General features: G+C 51.9%; 1 protein-coding gene across 1 annotated transcript in view; it reads left to right on the top strand.

The window, feature by feature from the left end:
* Window positions 1–15894, top strand: part of AGBL1 (AGBL carboxypeptidase 1) — a 472681-nt gene that overhangs the window by 287656 nt on the left and 169131 nt on the right. The window lies entirely within an intron of this gene.

Genomic DNA, 15894 nt, shown 5'->3' with positions numbered 1-15894 from the left:
TCTGCTCAGAACAGAGTTGTTGGGAATGCGAGCCATCTCCTTCCATCCCAGTTCTGCTCCCCATCCTGGCTTGTTGCACGTTCTTGGCTCTCATCAGGGGATGCCACGTGGGGTGGGCACTGTGCTGGGTTGGAGCACATGCGCTCTCCCACTCACATCTGGCACCTCGCAGATCTCTCCACGAGCTACGGTTAGTTAGCTCTGCCTCCCTGAAGCCGATGGAACCAGAACACCCAGGACATCCCACAGTCCACTTAGACTGGCAGCTGCTCTTAATTATTTCATCTCAAATAAGCTTCTTGCTGTGCTTCTCCAAGTAGTGACAAGGTACCTGTTCTTTCCATTGAAATTGAAGTATGCCAAACACACTCGTACGCATTGCTGTGCGTGCAGAGCTGGGGCACAGGAGGAAATGGGGGTGAGGAGTGAGCCGGGCCAAGCGTGGCAGGGTTTCTGGATAAGCCAGAATGGTCGGAACAGAAGAGGGGAATGCTGATTTGCCTCTCCAGCTGTTTCCTGGGCAAGGGCATCTTCAAGGGCAGCAAGGGTGGAAAAGCGGCCGTGTCAGGCTGAGCTGCTGGTTGGCCTGCTTGGATTGTAGCCATCCCCAAGGAGGCCCTCCTGGGAACCTGAGCTGTTGCCCCAGGGCGGAACCATGTTGCCCAAAGATGCTGGTGGCTCCTGAGGCACCACAGGCCACCAGGCTGGGGCACTGCTCTCCCCTAGGGACTCACAGGAAGTGCCTTATCCAACAGCACACTCATGACTTTGACCTGAGATTCTTCCAGAAATTTGCTCACAAAAGTATACAAAGTGACTAAGGATGCCACTGCTTGTCAGGAATGGAGACAATCCCACACCCTCATGGGGCGTTCATGCGACAAACATTTCAGCGATGGAGGCTGCGGGTGGGAAGCAGGATGGTGCCGTCAATCATACTGACTTCAGCTTTTCTGCATACCAACTTCATCTTCTGTAAATATTTTTCAATATTAGAGAGAGAGAGAGAGAGATTTTTCCACTGATATTGCAGCTGCTGGTTCACTCCCCAAATGGCTTCAATAAGAATATGGAATTTGGCCCTGCAGGATAGCCTCTGGTGGCTAAATCCTCGCCTTGCATGCACCAGGATCCCATATGGGTGCTGGTTTGTGTTCCACCTGCTCCATTGAGGCTTGTGGCCTGGGAAGGCAGTAGAGGATAGCTCAATAGCTTCTTGGCCTTTTCGCTAAGATCAAGTGAGGATGGACCAAAGCCTTGGGACCCTGAGCCCATGTGGGAAACTCTGAAGAAGCCCCATGCTCCAGGCTTTAGATGGGCTCTTCTTGGCTGTTGTGGCTACTTGGGGAGTGAATCAGCGAGTGATCTTTCTCTCTAGCTTTTCTGCTCTCTGTAAATCTAACTTTCCAATAAAAATAATAAATCAAAAATAGAGCATGGAACTCCATCTAGACCACCCACACAGGTAGCTGGCCCCCGAGAGGACCATCCTCAGCCACCTTCCCTGTGCGTTGGCAGAAAGCTGAACTGGAAACAGAGCAGCCAGGACTTGCACCAGCACTCCATAGCGGATGTGCCAGTGTGCAGCTTATCCTGCTGCCCAATGCCACCCTCCCTTACCTACTGTCTTTACTTTGGATAAATGATTTATCCTATGTGGCACACCAGCTGGTCCTTGTCTTTGCCACCACCATCATGCTCTCACACCAGCCTCCTAGTGTGAAAGCTGAGACACTGAGCATCTCCGTGGCATTCCACAGCATTCGCAGCTCCTCAGTGGGGTCCCTGCCTGAGCCACACCATCTCCCGTTGATGGGATTTTCAGCTGTTGCAAGGCTGGGACGAGCGGTGATTGCATTACATGTAAAATCTCTGTCTAAAACAATCTTAGCAAGAAGGAATTCTGGGCAAACTCTCAAAAGAGGAACTTGATATGGATAATTGGGAAGTCCTGAATTTCATTAAAACATAAAGAAATCACTCAAGAAGGTTTGTAAAAATATTTAAATATTTTGCTTACTGTAAATGTAACATGAATCAAATGTGAACTATGTGAGCCTATGAATGCGTGTTGAATTACATTGAAATTGTAACGTCTGCGGTGAGGAGAGCTGTGATTTTTCCAGCTAGGTCTAATTGCATGGAGAAAACCTTGGTCCATTCCGTAACAGGACTAGACCTGGGCAGCAGACAGGAGGATTGTGTAAACGAGCAGCAGTCAGATCAGAAGACCCTCCTTGGCCCCCTAAGGAGAACGGTGTCCATGGCGGAGATGAGGTGCATCTGTTGGTGTGAGATGAGGAGAGTAGTCATGGGATCCTAGCCATCTGTTGGATGGAAGGAACAGCCTGGTGGAGGAACAGATGACGAGAAAGACACTTCTGAGGGACATGCAGGACATTCTGACCACATGTGATGAGGGGTGGAGACTTGGGACTCGGGTGATGCAACGGGACTCCCACCAGAGGGAAGCTGTTTTGCGGGCATGTGTGTGCTGCCGGAAGCCTAGAGAAGTGAGCAGAGCCTCCTGAACTTTCCGGAAGCTCGTTGAGCTGTGTGACCAGTCCGGCAGTCCTTGGGTCTGCAAGCAGCTTGTGCTGGGAGAGAATGGGCCATTGTCACATGCCCTTAGCAGTGTCTTGGTAATGCGTGCCCATTACTGCTGTGCCACAGCTGACCGTGTCTCTGTGGTAGCCTGGTTCCAAGGCCAAAGCTGCCCTGTTCCCACACATGCTCTTCTAGGTTTCCGTGGGACTATTCGCTTTCCAGAAATGCAAATCTATATTTTTGGTGTCATTTTGACTGAAGAAAGAGCCTCTGGGTCAAGCTTAACAAATACATCCATGAAAAATCCGTACTACAGAATCTCAGCATGGCTTCCAGGTTTGCCCTTGGTCCAGCCCAAGCATGCACTCCAGCTCAGTCCTTCTGCACTGTCAAAGCGCCCTCCCTCTGCTGCTGCGCTTTTCTCTTTCCTTTTTTGCAAATGTCCCTGTGGCAGATGCTTCCCCCCGGCAACTGGACGTGGAAATAGGACTGAGTTGGATGATAAGTGAGTAACCATCCAACCCTATCGAAAGAAAGAAAGAAAGAAAGAAAGAAAGAAAGAAAGAAAGAAAGAAAGAAAGAAAGAAAGAAAGAAAGAAAGAGAGAAAGAAAGAAGGAAAGGAAGGAAGAAAGAAAGAAAGAAAGAAATGCCTGAGCCAGAGAAATGGATTTCATGGTTTATAAAAGGTCTTCCAAAGGTTGATAAGAAATGCACACTGTAAAAATGCTATCCATCTTTCACTCCAAATTAAATTTGTCTTTTAATTTCATTTTATACAGACATTTCAAACCCTAGGCTTTTGTGACTCTTGAAGTTCAAAATTAGAATGTTTTAAAAAATTATTTTCAATGAATCCCCCGGTGTTTTCTATTGGTGGTGCACCATCACTTTCCCTCATGGAGAGAAGATATCCTTAGAGACAAGCACTGGAGCTGTTAGCTGTGTTCGCGTCCCCGCGTCGGGATGTTGGGAGCAGTCTGCAGCACAATGGTCTAGGAGAATTCTGGCCAAACTTGCAAACAAAACCAACAGATTTTAAGGCTGCAGGTATAGACTTTGCTGCTCCTAAATACAGCAAGCTGTGGAAGAAAATCCACGAGGCACGAGGGGCGTCCTGGGAGCTCTGGGTGGCTTTGCTCACCGCGGGGCTGCTCACTGCATGGTCTGGTGACCCGGCTGTCATGGACAAGCTGCTTTCCGAGGAGGTAGGGAGGATGACTGACAGCTTCCAAACCCTGCGGAGACAGAGGGTCCCAGGAGCTCTTGGCAGACTGTGAGGGCTCCGGGAAGAGGTGAGGAGGAGGCCCAGCCAGTCACACTGCAGAACTGCTCGCTGCTATCCCAACACACACACACACACACACACACACACACACACACACACACACACACACACACACACACACACACACACACACACACCCTGCCAGCAGAACCCATGGGCTTGGTTCCGGTGCCACAGCAAGAACATTCTCAAATATAAGACAGTTCTTCAGAAGAGAGATTACAAAGGAACAGGGCCTGGCTGCTCTCTTTTGCGCACTCTCCCCTGGCCATGGGCCTCATTGCCCTTCATTGCCTTCCCTGCCGCTTTCCCTGCCGCCAGCGTGCTGTGTCTTCCTGAAGGTCTCCGTGAAGGTATAACAGTTCAGCAAACCTGAGCACTTTGCCCCGGAAGTGATCCTGTCACTTACTGGTCTCCCCAGTGTCTGCCCCAACTGGAACCTCAGAGCTATACTGTTGTTGCTGTTAGTCCAGCTCAAGACCACACACTGCGTTGAGCTCAGTCTCTTTAGATTGCGTTCATCAGGAACAGTGCCTTACCCTCTGTCTCTCATGAAGAACAGGTACTTTTTGGATCTGTCTGGTCATTTCCTGACCATTAGCTTTGGCATTTGCATCTTTGGCAGGGATATCTCAAAAGCATGGTGGAATCCCCCTGGTCTGTCGCACTGGGAGGCTGTCCCAATATTTGTGCTGTAAAATGGACCGCTTGCAAAGCTGCGTCTCCTCTGCCCATGTGTTGACTGGAAGGCTGCTCTTTGGCCACTTTAATGACACATTTTACTCTGGGGTCATGTTGTCGTCTAAGCACTAGCGTAGCATTCTGTGCTGTGTTGTTGCTTCTCACTTACTAGCTCATCTTTGTGACCAAGCATTTCTCTTTCTCATCCATCGATTTTCTCATTCATCCATTCTATCATCGTTATCATCTGTCATTTACTTATCATCCCTCCTGTCTGTAAGGATGTTTCAGCAAGTTTATAGAACATGAAATTAAAGGATTTTTGGTGCACTTTCTTGAAGCAAAGTGATGCAAGGACTTTTTTATGAAGTCATGGGCGGTCCATGTGTGGACTTGAGATTTTCGTTGCCATGGACGTGTTTAGTTCATGGACATTGTGAGGTTTCTCTTGATCCATCCATCCTCTATGGATTTGTATAGGGTACAGTCTCTCATGGTCACACCTTTTGCTTCTCCTGTCGCCTCTGCTGGGACCTAAAGGAGCTGGTCTCTGCTTCCTCGCTCCTCATCCTTCCGTAATGGGTTTTAGTGTTTACCTATCCAGATTTCCTGCTCTGGCTACAGAATCCATTTTCCTTCTAAGTTGTTCTAAGGAAATTTCTGTCTTTGTATCTCTCCCCTACCCTTTCTCTCGGATTACCTCTTTAAAAATAGAACAAAGGTGTCTAGAAATCAAGGTTCAGGGATGAGGTGTGTTCTTGCTAGGGTCAAATGGCTCAGAGACCAGCAGTACAGGCGGCAGGTGCTGAACCTCCAGGATCCGCAGGTGCTGAACCTCCAGGATCCACAGGTGCCTCCAAGTTGCCAGCAACAGTGTTGGGATTTTACTTGTTATCATGTTTTTTTCCAACAGTGAGAAAGTAAGCAACATGTCACGATGATGATGGGAGATTCTTGGTCATCGTCTTGAGATCCACGACCTTGACATCTCTGTTCTGATAACTCCATATTTTCCTCTCCCGCTCAGATCTTCTGTCTCCAAAGCGAGACATCCAATAGATGTCAGACTCTCCCTGGCACACAGTGAATGCTCCACAAGATGCTCATCTTGCCTGTCTCCAAATTACCCTGGACCTGCCCCCAATCCCTCCGGAGTTCAGTTAATGCCTGCTCCAACTTTCTGAGTTCAGTTTTGACCTCTTCTCCCTCTTCCTCACACAGCAGGAACGTTGCCACTCTTCATTGTATTACCCGGTTGGCAATCCTGATCACCTGTCACTCGCATCTGTGCCGACTAACCATTATCTCCTTCCTAGATTACTGATGTAAAAGCCTCCCCACCTTAAATCTATTCTCAATGCATCAATCATAGGGTCATTTTCAACCCTAAGCCAAGTGACGTCGTTTCCTCCTTAGAATCCCAGCACGTCTCCCCAGCACCCCAGAGGAAAGGCCAAAGTCCTTGTAAGAGCCTACACTCTTCCTCATGCTCTGCCCCGTGCTCGCTCTCCCAGCCACTTCGGTCTCCTGACAATTCCTGGGAACACCTGGTGTGTCCCCCCCGATGGCTGGCCTCAGAATCCTCTTGGCTGACGACCATCTTCAAGTCTTCACTCAGCTCTCATCTTCTCAGTGTAACTCAGTGTCCCCCACCCCCTCACCTACCACTTTGGAGTGCCTCATTCGATGGATTCTGCCTTCCTTTTTATTTTCCCCCACATCATTAATCACCTTCTAATATTATGAAATCCACCTGTGTGTATTATTTATTGTCTGTGTACTTGCTAAAATTAAATCTTCAAGAGTCTGTTTCTTTAGCTCACTAAGAATTGTTTACCTTATGCCTAAAGCAGGTTATAAAACATGACAGATATTCAGCAAACTCACATTAAATGAAAGATTTAGATAAGTTGTTCTTATTGCAAAGCAGTTGCATCTATCATGTATCTTTCTGTCCATCCAGGCAGCCATTGGCCTGTCTATCCCTCTGCCTACTGACACTTCTCTCTGCTGTTGAGCAATCTCTCAGGCTAGGCACGTTTTTACGTAATTTTGAAACTAACAAAGAAATCATGGTGTGCCTACTCCTATTTGCTTTCAAGAGCTGATTATTGAATGCTCAGGGGTTTTGATGATGCAGGATATTGGGTGGGCCCCACTGCTCAGGTCGACCTTCCTTGTTGGTTGGGGATCTAGGTGGTCTGCTTCTGACTCTGCTCCCTGCCCCCCACAGGGGAGCCTGGAGTGAAGCTCCTGGGTTTGTCCAGGCCGAGTCCTGGTTTTTGTGAAAGAGAACCTGCATGTGAGAGATGTCTGTCTCCACACTCCTTCTCTCTGTTGATCTGCCCTTTGGGGAAATAAGTAAATAAATCTTTAAAAAATATTCAAGAATTTTAAGTTGGTTGTTAAGCCAGTGGTAACGTGGCATTGGCCCAAGTCAAGGTGTGCACCCTACAGATATCGGGAGAAGTTAGAGTTTGTGGCTTTTCTTGTCCTTGTTCTCTACCACCTATGACCTCAAAGCTAGTTGGCCAGTAGGCCAACGAATCAATGAGACTTTGATTTTGGCCAGCAAGCCAGTTCCTCTCTGGGTGAAAGTTCAGACTGATTCTTGTGTTAATGTTTTGTGGAAAGAGGTGAATATGAATACCCAAGTGCAGGCAGAGAGAAACTTTGTTCAAAGCTTGCTAGTGTGAGGAGCAGGGCTGAGCCATTGGCCGGGACCTGATAGCCAGGTGGTGCAAAACATAGAAACAAGAAAACATCAGTGCTCTGACTGGGGAAACTGGGTCAACACAAGTGGGGCAGTTTACCCAGCTTGTTTGGGGAGAATAATTGGCTTTCTTCAGTTTCTCTCGGGTTGGGTAGGAGAGGGATAAAAACAGGAAGGCTGTCGGTCGCTGAGCCAGTGACTGCTTCCTGCACCGACTGTGCGTGCTGGAGTTGTGCTGGCCTCCTTGTGTGGGTCCAAGTTCTGTTGTTGGTGTGTATATTCAGCTTGTCACCTTCTGTTTTTATTGTTCTGCTCATGGGAGGCTGTCTGGTACGGCAGGCTGAAGTTCCAGCTAAGCCCCCAGTGCCAGCTCCTGCTGAGTGTGTACTGATGGTGTTTGTATGGGGAGAGCAGCTGTGGGAGCATGCAGGTCCCTCGTGGCATCACTGTGTTGGTGGCAGCTAACATGGAAGCAAAGGCTGGGGGCTTTGGGGAGAGGACAGGGGAATCTGAATTGTCTCCCCTGAATGCACCACAGAGGCCATCCCACCTTGTCTGAACTGTCAGCAGTGGTCCAAATATACTCATGTCTAGCCCTGAAGACAAGCAGACACTGCTGTTGTCCGTGACTCTGGAGCTGGGTGTGAGTCTTTGCAGTCTGTTCCCGTGCACATGGATCACTGCTCTGACTGTTCTCATTCACAAGGGGTCAGTTTAAACCAGGGTGAGACACTTAGAAACTGCGTATCCAGAGCCGGCTTGTCAGAGGTTCATTAGCAGCATTTAAGGACAAAAATTCAACACATGTTGTTGCTCTTTAGAAAGTAAAACAGGGGCTAATTATTGAATTGACAGTGCAACGATGAACTTGATACTAGCGGGAACTATAAAAATGGAGCCGATTTCCTTGGGAGAGTATGAGGTTTCTCACTATTGAAAGCTTTCCAGAAGACAGCCATCGCTTGGATGTCTCAGCAATGGTGTAGTTCTCTCTCTCTCTCAATGCTAGCCATCTGTGATGCAGAATGGTGCTTGGGGGTGTTGAGGAATGACTCCTTGCTTTAAGGGGTAGTGCCCTGCAGGAGTGGAGGGCGGTGCCACCAGAGAGGTGGGTGCTTTGCTCTGCAGCCCTAATTACAAAGGGTGCTGGCTGGAAGATGTCACTTCATCACGAGAAGGTTCCAAGTCATGTGCTCTTTGCCTGAACATTTGGTATGCTCTTTGAAGACTGAGAGAATCACCTAACCAGGGAGCTTGAGGATAGATGTTTAACCATGGAAGCTTGGATGGCCTCAGTTTGTATTTTTTGTGTATGTGCTGGTCTTAATTCCTTGTCCTTTGTTCTGGTTTATTTGGCCTCTCGTGCACTGGGCCTGAGATGCGGGTGGATGAATGGATCGTGAGTGGACACGTGAAACTTCCTGGGAAATTGCTAAACATCTGACTAGCGATCCCAGATGAGCTAATGTTCCACCCATCCCTGCCATTGCCAGCATCGCCCATGGGCTGGGAACTCATTCCTACTTAGGATTCCATTTTGACAGCCGCAGTCCTAGCCAATCCTACGCGGAATGTTTTAATAAGTAATGAGTTCCAGTTGATTATCGAATGCTGGGGGACATGGCTAGCCTTTGCACATCAAAGCCAGTGTCCCTGGAGGTTCACACACTGCAGAATGTTCCTTTGCCAGCGTTTGCCAACGTCGACCCTCATGATGAAAATCAGTCAACAAGGAACAGGGAATCCTAGGCTGTTTCTCCTGGGACTTTGGTGAGCAAAATAGCAGCACATTGTTAGATTCCAGTTGAGTCCCTTCTGCAAAAGTGAATCATGATTGGCGTCTCCGGGAATCACTGAAGGAAGCACGTGCCAAATGCTGCAGTCAGCTTGGGGAGGGACATCAACACTGAGACAGGTGCAGGGGAGGTTCAATGATGGACAACGGGTCAGAAGAATGTCACCCGTCCTCGAGGGGCAGTGGGTGCTTCACCTGCAAACGTGACTGTTCTAAGTGTTGTGGCCACTTTCAAATAGATGTGACTCTCTGCCCATCTCAGTATCTTAGCACACACCCAGAGTTTTCCAGAAATGAATGCACACCCAGCCTGGTGGCATTTGCTCCTTGCACCAAAATTCATTTCAGGAGATGCACAAAAGATTCCAAAAAAGTCTTACAAGGAGTCAGTACTAGGTGACTGTTCTGCCAACTGCCACATAACAACTCATCTGTTGGGCCATCTCTGTGCACACCATGTTCTGGGAAAAGTCATTCCTAGCCGTCCTGGAGTGGATTTGACCCTTCACTCAAGGAGTTTACTTTCGATTTTCCTGTTGAGAGCTGCTTTGCAGCCAGGGCCCTGGCTCCTGGAATCAAATCAGAAAGAACTGGAGTGCAGTGAGGGGTGAGTGCCTTTTCTCCCTTTCCCCTGAGGCCATTCCTGAATCTGCTGTTATAGCGGAACAGCATCCAAAGCAGGGGCCATAAGAGGGAGCCTCGCTGGGCTGTCGTGCTCCTTCAAGGGGCCACGCCCTGGGGACTTTGTCTTCAGTAATCTGGCTGCCGCTACAGGAGAGCAGGGGGAGCACCTGCTCATCCGGTCCAGGCAGGGAGGTGACTGTAAGAGCATCCTGTGTGCTGGTGCGCCCTGGGCCCGTGGCCCACACGCTCCCACTTGGAGCAGGCTGACTTTGCTCGCAAGGTCTCTTTCGCAGGGAGTGGCCATGGAGCTGCCGGTGCCTGACAGGTCAGCCTGTGGTCTGAGGAGAGGGGGCTTGGGGCAGTCTGTGAGTTCTCTGAAGGCTCATGGATTTCTGCAGAGAGGGGTCATGGTCCCAGGAGCTATCAAAGGATCTGCCCATGGAATTGCAGAAGCCGGCAATGCCTTATTTGATTTTGCTTTAATTATTTGCACCTTTCCAAATATGTATTTCTTATACCAATAACATGGTTGTGATTCTTGGAAAAGCTCCTAATAGGATTGAGCGTTTGAATGCATAGAGTGCAGTGTTCAAAAATTTGGTTGTTAATCTATACCCCTGTCACACTTCAGCCAAACCCAAGTGACATCGAAAAACGAATAAGTGAATGGAAAAGCAAATGGACGTGGTGCTGCAGCGAAGGAGTGTGAACGAGGCCCTGCTGGCGTGCTGCGGCGCTGACAGCGAGCAGACAGCAGGTTAGCGGCATTTTGGCAGAGTCACCTTAGAGGCAAATTCAATTTAAAGAAAACTCTGACTTCCCAGTTCCTTCCACATTCACCATCTTATTTTATTGTGAGATGGTTCAGGCAAATTCTCATTGTGGCCCCACGCAACATATAAAGAAATGGAGCCAGGCCTGGGGGCCCAGCCGTATACTCACCGCACTGGGGCTCCTGGACACGGGGTCCAGTCATGTACTCCCCATTCTAGGTCTCCAGGATACGGGGTCCGGCTGTGTACTCCCTGCACTGGGTCTCCTGGACACGGGGGCCTGGCTGTGCACTCCCTGCAGTGGGTCTCCTGGATATGGGTCCGACCATGTACTCCCTGCACTGAGTCTCCTGGACACGGGGGCCTGGCTGTGCACTCCCTGCAATGGGTCTCCTGGATATGGGTCCGACCATGTACTCCCTGCAATGGGTCTCCTGGACGCAGAAGCTGCAACTCTTCTCCAGTTGATTCACAGTGCCAGCAGCTAGCTCTGTGTCTCTCGCTGCCTCACCTTCCTCCCTCACCCTTTTTGGGTCCTCCCTCCCTCTCCACTTGTTCCCTTCCTCATTGCTATCTGGGTTGCTTTTCACAACTCCATGGCGTTTGAGAACAGCCAGGATCTTCTGGCTGAGGTATCACTCCCTTCCTCATCATATGAAGGGCGGGGTGTGGGAGGACTTAAGAGGGTCCAGCTCCAGGCAGGCGCCTTGGGGTATGCGGCGTCCACCCTCACCTCTGGGCCATCACAGGGTGCTGGCTCCAAGAGATGGAGCGGCCATGCTTGCTAGCGGGCAATGAGATGTGATGTCAAAGCATGTCGCAAACCCATCCTGCTTCCACAGAGACAGAGGCGGACTCACTGAACACTCAGCCCTGATTTACGCGCAGACCCAGGGAGTCTGACAGTAGCCAAGGGCCATTTCTTCAGAAAGTCACAGTCCACCTGCCCGCCTCCTGCCAGGCCCACCTGCCAGGCCCATCTGCCCACTGCCTCTTCCCAGGCCCACCTGCCAGGCCCACCTGCCCGCCTCCTCCCAGCCCACCTGCCCACCTCCTGCCAGGCTAAAGGCTTGGGAGATGCACAGCTGGAATGGAAGGTGTGAGTGACCGGGTTACAATGGATTTGCAGAATCCACAGGCAGGATTTACTGTCACAGATGGGCTTTGTTTTTATCCACAGGGTGTAAACCTCTTAAAAGATCAGGACTTGGCTGGGGAAATGTCTTCAGAATTCAAGAATTCTGGCCTCCTGGAGTGGACAAGGGGAGTACCTGGGCTCTGACTTCCTGGAGTGGACAAGGGGAGTTAGCTGGGCTCTGGCCTCCTGGAGTGGACAAGGGGAGTTAGCTGGGCTCTGGCCTCCTGGAGTGGATGCTTACTGCACTCCTCCTCCATGTAGGTCCAGGATCTGCTTTCTGCCCATGGAAGCTAGGGGATCCTGGAGGGGGCTGGGCTGCAGCAGCAACACACCCTGGCTGCCAACACACTGCTGGTGCAGACCATTTTACAGTTGCAGAGGAAGGTTCACCACAGACAGCTCAGTTGCTGACCAGCGATGATAGGGTGTCAGCAAAAGCAGGGCTGTTTCTGGCACCACCGCCCGAAGGAGGTGGAGCCCATGCTGCCTGGAGCTGGGGCACCTCTTAGTGTGTCCCCGGAACCCTGTGTTTGGGTATCTTGTTACCTCCCAGGCTCAGATGGAGTCCACTCTCACAAGGACCCAGTCCCGGAGGCAATAATGATGCCCTGGTAGGGAGCAGGCTGGGCGCCAGCCTTGAAACAGGGTTCTGAAATGCACTGGAGGCTCCGGGACACCGCTGTCTTTCCTCCCCTGGGCCCAGGGCCTTGGCTGAGCTTGGGGACATGGTGGCAGCCCCACCCTGGCACGTGGGAATCCGTGCTGTTTGCTTGAAAGATGGGCCTGAGCTGGCACTGCACCCACCCATGAGAGAATTGGATCTCATCTCTCAGAAGGGGAGCTGACCCCTCCTCTGCCTCCCCGCCCCTCCATCTGGAGGAGAGGAGAAAACGGAGGAATCTGGAAGTTGCCAGAGTTTAATTACTCCTACGGAAAGTGCCAAAAACTGTGAAAGCTTATCCTTCGGGGTGGGGGTGGGGTGGGGAAGGCTGTGCGGAGTCCATCGCAGTCTGGTTGCCTCTTGCTTTTTTCCTTCCTCCGTAGCCCCGAAGCAATGAATTCTCACTTTTCCTCTCCAAGAACCAGGACAGACTGTCCTTGGAGACATGAGCAGAGTGTTTCAGACTGTGCCCCTTGGGACAGCAGCACCCTGCCTGCCCCCCTCTGCGTCCAGGCACACTGCGCCTTCCGCCCCAGCACCCTGCCTGCCCCCTCTGCGTCCAGGCACACTGTGCCTTCCGCCCCAGCACCCTCCCTGCCCCCCTCTGCGTCCAGGCACACTGCGCCTTCTGCCCCAGCACCCTCCCAGCCCCCTCTGTGTCCAGGCACACTGCGCCTTCCACCCCAGCACTCTCCCTGCCCCCTCTGCGTCCAGGCACACTGCGCCTTCTGCCCCAGCACCCTGCCTGCCCCCCTCTGCGTCCAGGCACACTGCGCCTTCCACCCCAGCACCCTGCCTGCCCCCTCTGCGTCCAGGCACACTGCGCCTTCCGCCCCAGCACCCTGCCTGCCCCACTCTGTGTCCAGGCACACTGCGCCTTCCGCCCCAGCACCCTGCCTGCCCCCTCTGTGTCCAGGCACACTGTGCCTTCCGCCCCAGCACCCTGCCTGCCCCCTCTGTGTCTCTGCGTCCAGGCACACTGCGCCTTCTGCCCCAGCACCCTGCCTGCCCCGCTCTGTGTCCAGGCACACTGCGCCTTCCGCCCCAGCACCCTGCCTGCCCCCTCTGCGTCCAGGCACACTGCACCTCCTGCCCACTCTGACAGTGTAAACCCACACCACTGTCTCGAAGTCGCACCCTTCCCGAGCTCACTCCCTGGGGATGTCTGCACAGATTCTGAAGTAGGTGCTTTGTGCCGGATGGGGTGATAGAAACAGCACAGATGACAAGGAACTTGGTGGCAACCCTGCCCCATGGCCTTGTGGGGCGAGCAGGGAACTGTTACCAATTCCAGCGCACAATAGGTGTCTCCCTGTCAGATCTACCCACTTGTGGTGCCTTCTGGTCCTTATTCCTCATGGCTTCCTAGTAGAGAAGCCAATATTCTTGCCCCATAGATCAAGAGGAAGTTATATTTTTCCATGGAGGTTATGGGGCTAGGTCAAGGTCACCCCTCAAATACAGAGCAGATGCCAAGGCCAGCTGGCATCACTTCCTCTTCACCTCCCACTGTGGCAGCGCAGTGAGCTTGTGGCTCTGTGTTTTCCTGGGCTGTGATTTCCTTTTTTACCTGGGCTACCCCAGGCAGCCGAGTCATGTCCTTATTTGGTGACTAAGCCCACTAAGTAAAATCACAAACAAATCATTGGGAATTGTGGTGGATGCAATTCCCTCTCTGCCTTTCTCTCGTGCCAGCCAGTGGAGGCACTCAAGAAATGTCTGGTTCAAAGAGCGCGCTGGAAGTTGGATGGGAAGCCAGGGGGCCGCTTCTCAGCACAGAGCCGCTGTGGGCCGAGGCCAGTCCGTGCTTCTCCCTGGCTGAGGGGGAGAACCCTGCCTCTCCTCACATCCCCTTGGGATCAGCACGCTCGCCCTTTGATTCTGACGTCTTACTTTTTATGGCATGGATCTGCACAGCAGCCACGATTCTCCTTAGGCCCAAGGCTGCTGCTGGGCATTCCCGGCTCCACCAGGGGATGCGGGAGAAGCCTGGGGCCCAGGGGCCTGGGGCGCTGTCTGCTGCAAGGTCTTTCTTCTCTGCATGCCTTTGATGTACCTGGTCCATTCTGCACATCACATGGAATGCAGAAGTCTCCCTCCGAGGTCGAGGCTCTGGCTTCCCTGGCTGCAGGTTAGCGTGCACTTGGAGCCAAGTTTTAATTTTGCAGAGTCCAATGGAAGTGAGTTGTCCACAGATACAGAGGCAATGTCTACACACACATGTGTATGTGCAAGCATGTGTGTGCACATGCGTGCATGTATGTGTGGGTTGGTTCCTGTCACATTGCTCCTGTAGGCATGGGCATCTCTGCTTGTCTGTGTGTGTGTCTGTGTGGCTGGAACACAGGAGTGGTGTGAGAGGGCAGGAAAGCTTCCTGGTGGGCAAAGTCGTCTTGCTGCTGAGCTAACACCATTCTGAGGGCCAAGGTGTGCGATGCGGCACTGCCCACGCCAAGGGCAGGGTGGGGGTGGCTCCTGGCGTTGGCCTTGGAAACAAAGCTGTGCTGTGCAGGTGACCATGGCATGCAACATTGCCAAATTTTCCGTGTGTCACTTGGGGTGAATGCTACCTGCCCTTCATCTAAGTCAGATGTCACAGGAGCCAGGTGAGGGTGCCTGCTCCTGTCTGGGCCAGCTTAGAGCAGCGCAGCCTGGAAGGTCACTTTTCTTGGTCTGTCTTCAATTCTTGTTGAGAATGAAGTGGGAGTACAATGGGATCTGGAAGGCTCAGAACGAGTCCTTAAATCAGTGCACTTTGAGGAATACCTGCTGAGAAGTGCTTTTCTGTTGGGAGGACCAAGTTGGCAGAAAAATTGGTTCAGCAGGCCTGCCTGCATGCACAGTGCCTCCTCACATCTGAGCCCCCCAGGACTTGGGGTGTGGCCTCACGTCTGAGTCCCCCAGGATTCGGGGTGTCTCCTCACGTCTGAGTCCCCCAGGATTCGGGGTGTCTCCTCACATCTGAGCCCCCCAGAATTTGGGGTGTCTCCTCACGTCTGAGCCCTCAGGACTTGGGGTGTGGCCTCACATCTGAGTCCCCCAGGGATCGGGGTATCTCCTCACATCTGAGCCCCTCAGGATTCAGGATGTCTCGTGTCTTGTGTGTGGTGGCTCAGTGGTCCTGCCTGCATACACAGTGTCTCCTAACATCTGAGCCCCTAGGATTCAGGGTGTCTTGTGTCACGTCTGAGCCCCCAGGATTCGGGGTGTCTCCTCACGTCTGAGTCCCCCAGGATTCAGGGTGTCTCCTCACATCTGAGGCCCCAGAATTCGGGGTGTCTCCTCATGTCTGAGCCCCCCAGGATTCGGGGTGTCTCCTCACGTCTGAGCTCCCCAGGACTTGGGGTGTCTCATGTCTTGTGTGTGGTGGCTCAGCGGTCCTGCATCCGCTGATGCCTTGTTTTTGGTCTGCCTTTGGTCCCCAGTGACACACCATGCTGCAGGGTTTAGCCCTGGCTGCTCTAGCATCGGCACACCTTCTCAGGGGAAGTGCATTCCCTGCTCCACTGTGTGCCCTTTCACAAATTGTTTGTTTTCTGTCTGGTGAGGTTTAAGATATGCTTTGTCCTGTGGCTTCTGGTGCCTCCACGGGAAAGGCCTATGGGGAAAGAATGGCTGTTATGCAAATATTGTGCGTCCACATGGAAGTAAGTAAACAAGCTTAGGCAGTAGGCAG

This window comes from Ochotona curzoniae, unplaced genomic scaffold, assembly GCF_017591425.1.
Source record: "Ochotona curzoniae isolate NIBS_2020 unplaced genomic scaffold, NIBS_Ocur_1.0 scaffold_4701, whole genome shotgun sequence".
NCBI lineage: Eukaryota > Metazoa > Chordata > Mammalia > Lagomorpha > Ochotonidae > Ochotona > Ochotona curzoniae.
The sequence above is the reverse complement of the archived record's forward strand: the minus strand, read 5'-3'. Positions and strand labels throughout refer to the sequence as shown.